A 9,737-nucleotide genomic window follows, 5' to 3' on the forward strand; every position below is an offset into this window, starting at 1 on the left:
ATAACCTTACTAATTTTCTTGTCTAGTTTTTCAGATTTCATTCTACTAATGGATATTGGCCACATCGATCATGAGTTCTCTGGCTGTCAGAGGTGGAGGCCAGGTCACGCTAGAGGCACTGGAAAATGGATTCGGAGGAGAGCTGGAAAGATGGCAGTAGAGCTCTCATTATGGTGTTGGGTGCTGCCCTCAGTGGAGTCAGGTAAATCTGAGCTGCTGCTTCAGCTACTGGATGTCCATTTTCCCTCTCTCATGCCTCTACCCAACCACTGTCTACTTTTTTTATTTATTTTTTTTAAAGATTTATTTATTTATTTATTTGACATAGAGACAGCCAGCGAGAGAGGGAACACAGCAGGGGGAGTGGGAGAGGAAGAAGCAGGCCCACAGCGGAGGAGCCTGATGTGGGGCTCGATCCCACAAGGCCGGGATCACGCCCTGAGCCGAAGGCAGACGCTTAACCGCTGTGCCACCCAGGCGCCCCATCAACCACTGTCTACTTTAAAGCCTCTGTGAGGCCTCTCAGTGACAGATTTCACTAGACTAGATTTCACTACTCTAAAGGTTCAAAGATCAGGCATGGTAGCAGGGCAAGGATGTGGCTTGAAAATCCTGCAGTCCCAAACTCAAATTGCTTCTGCACGAGGTAGACATGAGAGTTGCTGAAAGTAACTTCTTTCATAGGACTACTACCATGGACTCGGCAAGGATTGCCATGCGCCTAACAAAACTTTTCCTTTACCTCCCTCACACGGCTAAACAACATCTCCCAGCCTCCCTTGCACGTGACTCAGTGATGGCCAATGGAACGAAGGCCAAACAATGTGGTCCATTTCCAGGCCTGTCCCACAAACTTCCTAAGTGATTCTCTACATCTCAGTCCCTGTTTGCCAGCTGGATGCAGAGCATCCAGCAGAGAAGTCTGAGATCCTAGCAGACGGTGGAGCCATACATGGGAAGGAGACGGCTTCCCTGAGTGGCTACACTGAAGGTTGTCCTCCAACCCAGAACATCCTTACACTTTACTCAAGAGCAAAAAATAAACTTCTTTTGTGTTAAGTCACTGACATTTGGAGATTTGATTGTCATAGCAGTTAGCTTTACTTACTCTAGTATCTTGGGAAAGGGGAAGCAGTCTTATATAACATGAAATTTTTTATCTTTGTTGCTTTTGCCAAGGCTGCCCCCTGTTTGTTAAAACTACACTACTATTTTCAATGGAGAGATGGCTCCTGATGCTTATTGGGTAACTAAAAATAGCTATTTTTAGTAGGAAGACAAAAGGCATTACAGAGGTTCAGAGAAAGGGAGAAAGGTACGAATAAAAAGTCTGACTCTTAGTGATTTATTGTATAACCGTACACATACACAAATCATGCAAAACATAAAAATGCAGGCAGTAACCTCTTCCTGAACGATTAATGGGTAGAGTAGAATATTATCGAACTGCTAGAGGAAGTAAGTAGGCTAAAATAATATGATGCAGGATAATTACGTTCTAGATGCATGGTATTTTAAATTGTAAAATTAGAAGAGATATTTCTTTTGACATAAGTCTCTCAAAATTGCTGTGGTAATCATGACCTCTTTAAAAAAAAAAGGAAAAAAGGAGCCTGTAAACCACTTATGAAAAATCAATTAATCAAGTAAGCAGCAGTACATAGCCATAAACCACTAATTCCTAACATATTTGTTTATTTCTTTAACTTAAGGAAATAGTAATATTAAAAAGTTTTCAGTAAAATTTATAATCAGCGTGATAGGAATCTTTTCTCCCAAATTCCTATGATATTGGATTCTTAAAAGTTCTATTAATCTATTTTGTTTTGTCTTTAGAAAAGTTCCTCATTAGATACATTCACAACTTAGTGGCACATTTAAAATGTACGGCCATAGTAGACATTTAAGTTTGACCAACATAAAGTTTGAATATTTAAAAGGAAACCAAAAGAGGAGTATTATTTTTGAATTTTCATTTTGCCTATTATAATTGGAAGATCTTCAAAATGAAAAATAAAAAACGCTAAAATCTAGCTTTAATAATAATACAAATAAGTGTTATAGTTAACATCCCACAAACTACCAACATCCAATGAACTACTAATTACCATTCTAATCTGTTTGCTTCACTTCTGTCCCTGTTTCAAAGGGTAAGCCGACGGCTTTGAAAGCATCTTCTAGACTATAAAGCATTTTATGAATGTAATGTAAAATATCACCATTCAATCTAGATGATTGGAGGATTACATCATAATTTAACCAGTAATGAAGACCTATGAGACTCAAACTTCCTTCTGTTGGCCTGCACTCCCACCTTCACGTCTAAGAACATGAAGATTTGAAGATGTTCCTTCTTTGATTCAAGTAACAGCTGTGTAGGTACGGGATATCACCTCCACTCCTCCCCCTCACCTGATCTTTTCTTTTTCCAAAGAAGAAAACATCAAAAGAAACACAAGGATAAAGACACTAAGTAAAACTTTACCAATTAGAAGGAGGACCAGCCATAGCTCTATGAAATTTCTACATGATCACTGCCCCATTTCAGATTGAAATGTCACATATTGCCACAAAGCTTAACATTAACTAATATTGTGTCTATAGTTTCTCCCTTTTCCCATTACAGGTGTATATCTTTAAGACTGTTATTAAGTGTTATTTAGGAAATTTTTAAAAATGCTTCTTTGATGCCTTATGTCAGCTAGAACTTTTAGAACATGGTGCAGTTTTCCGAAGATGAACAGACTGGATTACAAAAACTATTAATGACTGTGTTACTTGATTTCACTTTATTTTCTACATGTGGCTATCGACACCATGGTAACATTGTTCTTGTCAATTACGCTGTGGCAGGGAACTTAAACATTTTTGGTTAGTGTGGGAATTCACAGGGCCTGGATAGACGACATCTGACTTGTATGTGCCTCCCCGGATGGACTAATTGAAAAGCAAAGGAGGAGTGCCTGGAACGCTGGGCCTCCTTTGACATTTCTTGGCTGAAAGCCGCCAGATTCTTACTGCGGCTCAAGGTTCTCATCTAGGGAGTCAATGTGTCAGTTTTGAAGACAAACAGGCACCTGTGGTGGTCACGTACCTCACGGACTCCTTGCTTCCTTGTTTTGCGCTTGCGCCTGGTGTATTGAGAAGACCCCAATAAAAGTGGAGACAAGGCTTGGTTCGAGGCCATTCGCTACTAGAGGATCTGGTCCTCAGGTCTCTCCTTTCTCCTACTGAGGTGTCTGGAGTAATCTTTTCATTTGCCATCTCAGGGTTTGTTGGCCAAACCTGACAAGTGGTGCCCTCTGTGAGGACTTGTGATGGTTGGCGGCAGAGCCCTCGGAAATGAAAAGGAAAGGACTCTGCAGTAAGTCATCGCAAACCCGCTTGGGTTTGCAGAGTTCCAGGGAAATTTTGGGCTCGGGTTTCCTATCTCTGTCATGGGTCAGCATTTCTCCACTGAACAAAAGCAATACATTAAGGTGCTTAAGCAGCTCCTTAAGGGGAGTGGGGCCTCTGTATCAGAGGGCCAACTTTGGGGTTTGTTAAAGACTGTTACTGAACATAACCCATGGTTCCCGGATCAAGGACCTTGAGATTTAGAAGTATGGCAAAGAGTTGGAAAAAATCTAAAACAGAGTCATGAGCAAGGAAAGAGGGTACCTCTCGCCTCCCTTACATTGTGGGGGCTGATGAGATCCGCTTCAGCTCCATTACATATTGAAGATATGCCAATGGGTCTAAAAGAAACAAAAAGAGGACTCCTGGCCCTACACTCCCTGCTCCTCAATCCCTCCTGTTAGCTCCCACCCCAGCAGGCTAAGCTGGAAGGAATTCCCAACTAAGAAATTCCACCACCATCTCCCCTTAATTAAGGGGGAGCCCCCACTTAATTGATCACTACTCGGGGGCTACGTTGGGAAAGCAGGACTTACAGGGAACCTCTCTACCTTCCCAGTAATGATTGATCAACAAAATCAACTTTTCTCTAAATTTAAACATCACAACCTATGTTTCTGTTTTAATGGTATGCTTTTCTCTCACTACTTTTCATAGTCTTCTCTGTACTTCAACTTTCAAAAAAAAAATGATATGTAATCTGCTTTAAAGATAATTACTAGGCACCACAGCCTTTGTGGCCGAGGGCTTCTTTGCTAATATTAAACAGGGGACTCTCTCTGTTCCTCCCAATAGATGTGGGGGCTTCTCCCTCCTTTCCCTGGCCATGGCTATAATTAGAACCCATTGTCTCTGGTTAGTCTACCTCAAGACAGGGACTTTACAGAATAGTTCCAAGCAGCTGCCAAAACTCTCTTCATTCTGGGGAAGTTCTCCGTCTTCTCTGGCCTGACATGGACTGCTTATTTCCACCTTGGTGAGAAAACAAAAATCTACGTCTGCTTATCTGTCTGAGCTGACAGGCTCTAAGCCAGGAAACCTCTCTGTTTTCTGGCAGCACTCCGCCTCTTCGGTCTCCCCCTCCTGTTTCTGCACCACTTGGGTGCAGCCTACATAACACTGCTCACTTCAGATTTCCTCACCAGTGTCTCAGATGAAAACTGACCATGGGAAACAAACTGACTGACTTCTAAAAGTGAAATATAATTTGCTATCTAAACTAGTTTAAGTTCGTTGGTTTAATTAAAATGAAAATGTTTGTAAAGTTATCAACATTAAAAGTAAAACTTTTTCTGCCAAGATTTACTAAAGGTCAAATAAGCTCATGTTATCCCTGTTGCAATTTGTTAGCAAAAGGAACTTAATTTTCTGTCTCCAAGTTTTCACGAGTAATTGTTAAGATAGCTTTCAAAGTCTTTGGTAACCTGAAGCTTTAAAGTTTTGCTTGGATGATAAATGGGATTAAATTCATTGGACATCTAGGTCTTTTCCAAACAGGATAAAGTACTAAAGCATTGATTACTGGACTTAGGCTTGTGCTTTTGACTTCTTACTACTAAGAAACTAAAGATATTTGAGTCTGTTGGTAAACATATTTTATACTTAGCTGATTCTTAAATTGTCATCTAAAGAATTCTGGTATAAGAGTTCACAATTAGTTACCATTTAGTTTTCACTGGACACTAAGGTTTCTAAACGTCCAGAATTCTGCTAAGTATGAGTAAGACTAATAAAAATAAAGAAAGCAACTCTATATGTAGAAAAGTAGGAGATACATAAAAAAGACGTAAGGAATGGAAATGCATTTTTTTTTTTTTTTTTTTTTTTTTTTTTATTAATAATGATTTTTTATTATATTATGTTAGTCACCATACAGTACATCCCCGGTTTTCGATGTAAGGCTCGATGATTCATTAGTTGTGTATAACACCCAGTGCACCATGCAATATGTGCCCTCCTTACTACCCATCACCGGTCTATCCCATTCCCCCACCCCCCTCCCCTCTGTAGCCCTCAGTTTGTTTCTCATAGTCCATAGTCTCTCATGTTTCATGGAAATGCATTTTTGTTGAAGGTAAAAGAAGGTAATTTTGCCCTAAATAAGACTGGTTGTTTGCAAAAAATGGCTTTGGGACAAAATCTAAATGCAAAAAAATAAAAATAAAAACTAAAAGTTTTGTGAAAGGAAATCTTTGGAAAGGAATTTTACATATGGTCAGGATGGACTAAGATTAAAATGAAGGGATTTTAAAAGTACATGCTTTTCTCTCTGTTCAAAAAGTTTTAAATTACTGGTCTACTGTTGATAAAAATATACATATATTTTATATACATATATTTTATATATATAATACATATATAACAAAGGGGTTTTTTTTCCTCTTTTGTCTGCCCAAAACACCAGTTTCTATATTTTGTCTTTTCAAGTCTTTGATTACTTAGTTAAAACGTCTCAATATTTCTTCCATGACAATCCTAATCATTTATATAAATTCAATAACAATCCGTTCTCCTTGTAACAGGACACCATTAAAAACACTGGTTATTTTACCAAGGCTTTCACTAATATGTCCTCCTTGAGAAAGACATGCATAGACTCAAATTTGACCAAAAAGCTTTAAAAAATTTTTACACTCTTTGGGGAATCACACATCATACAGGCATCCCTTATAACCCACAAAGACAAGCCATTATTAAACGTACATACTCTACCCTCAAAAACATGTTAAATAAACAAAAAAGGGGGACTATGGGCCAGAGCAATCCAGACCCTGCCACACGATTACACAAAGCACTCCTAACTTTAAATCTTTTCGACTTGAATGATCACTTTCTAACTCCTGCCCTAAAACACCTTACGAAAAAATTCCCAGGATTGCGCCCCTTGGTCCTTTGGAGGGACCCCCAACTCTAATCTATGGCAAGGTCCCTGTGAACTCATCACTTGGGGCAAAGGCTATGCTTGTGTCTCCTCACAGATAGGACCACTTTGGCTCCAGCGCAGAACATCAAGCCATATCATGGCCTGGCAAGGATCAAACCCTGGCAAGAATCAAGCCCAAGTCCCAGATGAATCAGCTAATGCTGGGCGAGCCTCCACTCCAGAATCGCTCATTGCCGAAGACACAACATGCCACCCAAATCACTTGGGGAAACCTAAAGAAAACGACTCAAAAGGCTGAAGAAATCCTACAGATAACAGGACAGGCCTACACACATGAAAACCTGTTTCTGGCCATGCTGTCAGTGATAAGTACAACTTCTGTCATGGTGGGTATATTTTACTGTCTTATTCCAGGAGCTATGGCTACAATTCTTAATCAGGCCCTTAGTGAATTAAGAATGCCATGTAGGCTTCTAGGATTGCTTATAGCCAGCACCATAACTTGCTGTCTCCATTTTAATAGCTACTAGTGCCCTTACTCATACTATTCAAACGGCTCAATATGTCAATCAAATAGCCTATAACATGACCCAAAAATTCCAATTGCAGCAAACTATTGACCAAAAAAATATTAGGGAGGCTCCAACTTTGGAGGCCACAATAGAGTATCTGGGAGAAAAACAGGAAGCACTCACCTTCCGCCAAAGCCTTAACTGTGATTGGGCCCATAAGGCCATTTGTATAACACCCCTGCTCTGGAACAATTCATTACATGATTGGGAAAAGAATTAAATACCCTCAAGGTTCTCTTCACGATAAATTTAGCCCTGGATATTCACAATCTCAAGGAGCAGATTTTAGCCTCCCTTCCCGCTAATAATAAACATGACTATGACCGAGATACCTGGAGTGTCCTTTCAGATAATTTACAATGGCTAAACCCCAGAAATTGGTTTTCTCCCACCAAATGGGTACTTACCAGCCTGTCTATTGTCTTGCTCACTTTGGTGTTTCTTTGCACAGTCTGCAAAATCGGAGTAAGGTACTTTCCCGACCTGGAAAAACCCAGGAGTTATATCTGCCACAGATGCAACGAGACCTTCGCTCTATTAATAAGAAAAAAGGGGGAAATGTGGGAATTCACAGTGCCTGGATAGACAGCATTTGACTTGTATATGCCTCCCTGGATGGGACTAATTGAAAAGCAAAGGAGGAGTGCCTGGAACGCTGGGCCTCCTTTGACATTTCTTGGCTGGAAGCCGCCAGATTCTTACTGCGGCTCAAGGTTCTCATCTAGGGAGTCAATGTGTCAGTTTTGAAGACAAACAGGCACCTGTGGTGGTCACGTACCTCACGGACTCCTTGCCTCCTTGTTTTGCGCTTACGCCTGGTGTATTGAGAAGACCCCAGTAAAACCGGAGACAAGGCTTGGTTCGAGGCCGTTCGCTACTAGAGGATCTGGTCCTCAGGTCTCTCCTTTCTCCTACTGAGGTGTCTGGAGTAATCTTTTCATTTGCCGTCTCAGGGTTTGTTGGCCAAACCCGACAAGTTAGAGAAAGATCTATAAAACAATGGAAAAATTGGCTTTCATTCATAAATTGACTTTTCCTGGCATACAGGTATAATAGAAAGGAGGTTTTGAGGGAATACATGAGGAGTAGGAATTGGGTTCAAATGGTCACTAAATGGGAAGAGATAAGAGATTGGGCCTACCCACTTGTACAGTCCTTAATAAACTTTTTATTTTGTAAGGTCTTTAAGGATTAAGCTCACAGATATTGATGTGATGTCTAAAATATTAGAAAGTATCTGAAGTCAACACATGTCTAAAACTAATTATATCATAGTTAATCCTTCTAAAAAGATTTAAATATTCTCCCAGTGCTGAGAGTGTGAAGTTGTTAATCCCTCAGTGTCTGGAATCCAACAAACCTGGTTTGAATCTGACCTCTTCCAGCTGCTGTGAGGATTAAACAGCAAAATGTGTGGGCACCTCTTAGTCTGGTATACAATAATTATTCAATAAATCTTTGTGGTTTTGGTATTATTGTGGTTGTTACTAAAATATAGCCAATAAGCCAAAATTGCTAATTGCAAGGCCATGGGGTACTAGTGCAACATGTTAACCTATGAAGTCTATAGTATGATGCTTTCTGTGTTTTCCAAAACCTGTTTCCCACTGAAATTTTTTTAATGTTTTCTCACTGTAGTAAAAAAAGTATCCTCTGCCACCTAGTGGCTCCTTATGACCAGTCAAGAAAAACGTAAAAGTCATCTACCCCCACCTCCCAAAAGCAAGCAAAAAACCCCACCATACTTATTTTAAACAAAGGAATTGTGCTGTAGATTTTCAAAAGAAACAAGACATAGTAGGAAAAACTCCTTAAATTTAAAATACTGAAATATTTTTTCTCCAAAATATATCAGTCAAATTGCATTTGAACATTTAATTGCTAACAGCATTTCTGCAGAGTGGTTAGTAGTCCTTATGGCTTTTATGCCGCATTTAAATTCCTTGGTTTCTTCATGGCACAGGTGGTACATAAACATAAGGATTTTATCTGCTACGCTTTTATTTTATTTTAAAGATTTTATTTATTTGAGAGAGAGAGATAGCGAGAGAGAGAGAGAGCATGAGCAGGGGGGGAGAGGGAGAAGCAGGCTCCCCACTGAGCAGGGAGCCCGATGCGGGGCTTGATCCCAGGACCCTGGGATCATGACCTTAGAAGATAGGCAGATGCTTAACCGACTGAGCCACCCAGGCACCCCTCTGCCATTCTTTTAAAATTTAAATATCACAAATGCTGATTTTTAAAAAAATGTGGGATGCTCAGGAGACTTCTATTTCTGTTTCTTAACTTGGGGGTAAGAAAATGTTTATTTTACTACTCTTTTTTAAACTAATTATATATGTGTTATGTAAAAATGATAGTTGATTGGGCAAAAGAGGCAAAAAGGGTCATCTAGACAGAGGGACACTGGAGGCAAAGGCTGGGTATATGTAATACCAGGTTTTGGAAACCACAAGTCGTTCTACATATTTGCGCTACAAGATTCAAGGTGAAAGATGTGGGTAAAATGGTGGGTGGGGTCCGATTCCCAAAAGTGTGGAATGTGAGGTATCTTGACTTTAACCTGTGGGATAAGGAACCATCATAGAACTTGACAGCAGAAAATACTGTAAGGATGAAAGCTACCACTAAATAATCACCTCCCATGTGCCAGACCCCTTTTGTTCTAAAATTATCTCAGCCTTTACAATAACCCTTGAAACATTCCCCCGTCATTTTACCTATTGGAAAACTGAGGCTCATAGAAGTTAAGTCACTTAGTTGAAGTCACACAGCCAATAAGTGAAGGAGCCTGAATTCAGAGATGATCTGTCTCTAAAGCACGACTCCATGCCAGTAAACCAGAAGGCATATGCCATGCTTCCTGATATGGTCACATTTGTTTT

Source organism: Ursus arctos, unplaced genomic scaffold (assembly GCF_023065955.2).
Source record: "Ursus arctos isolate Adak ecotype North America unplaced genomic scaffold, UrsArc2.0 scaffold_37, whole genome shotgun sequence".
Lineage (NCBI taxonomy): Eukaryota > Metazoa > Chordata > Mammalia > Carnivora > Ursidae > Ursus > Ursus arctos.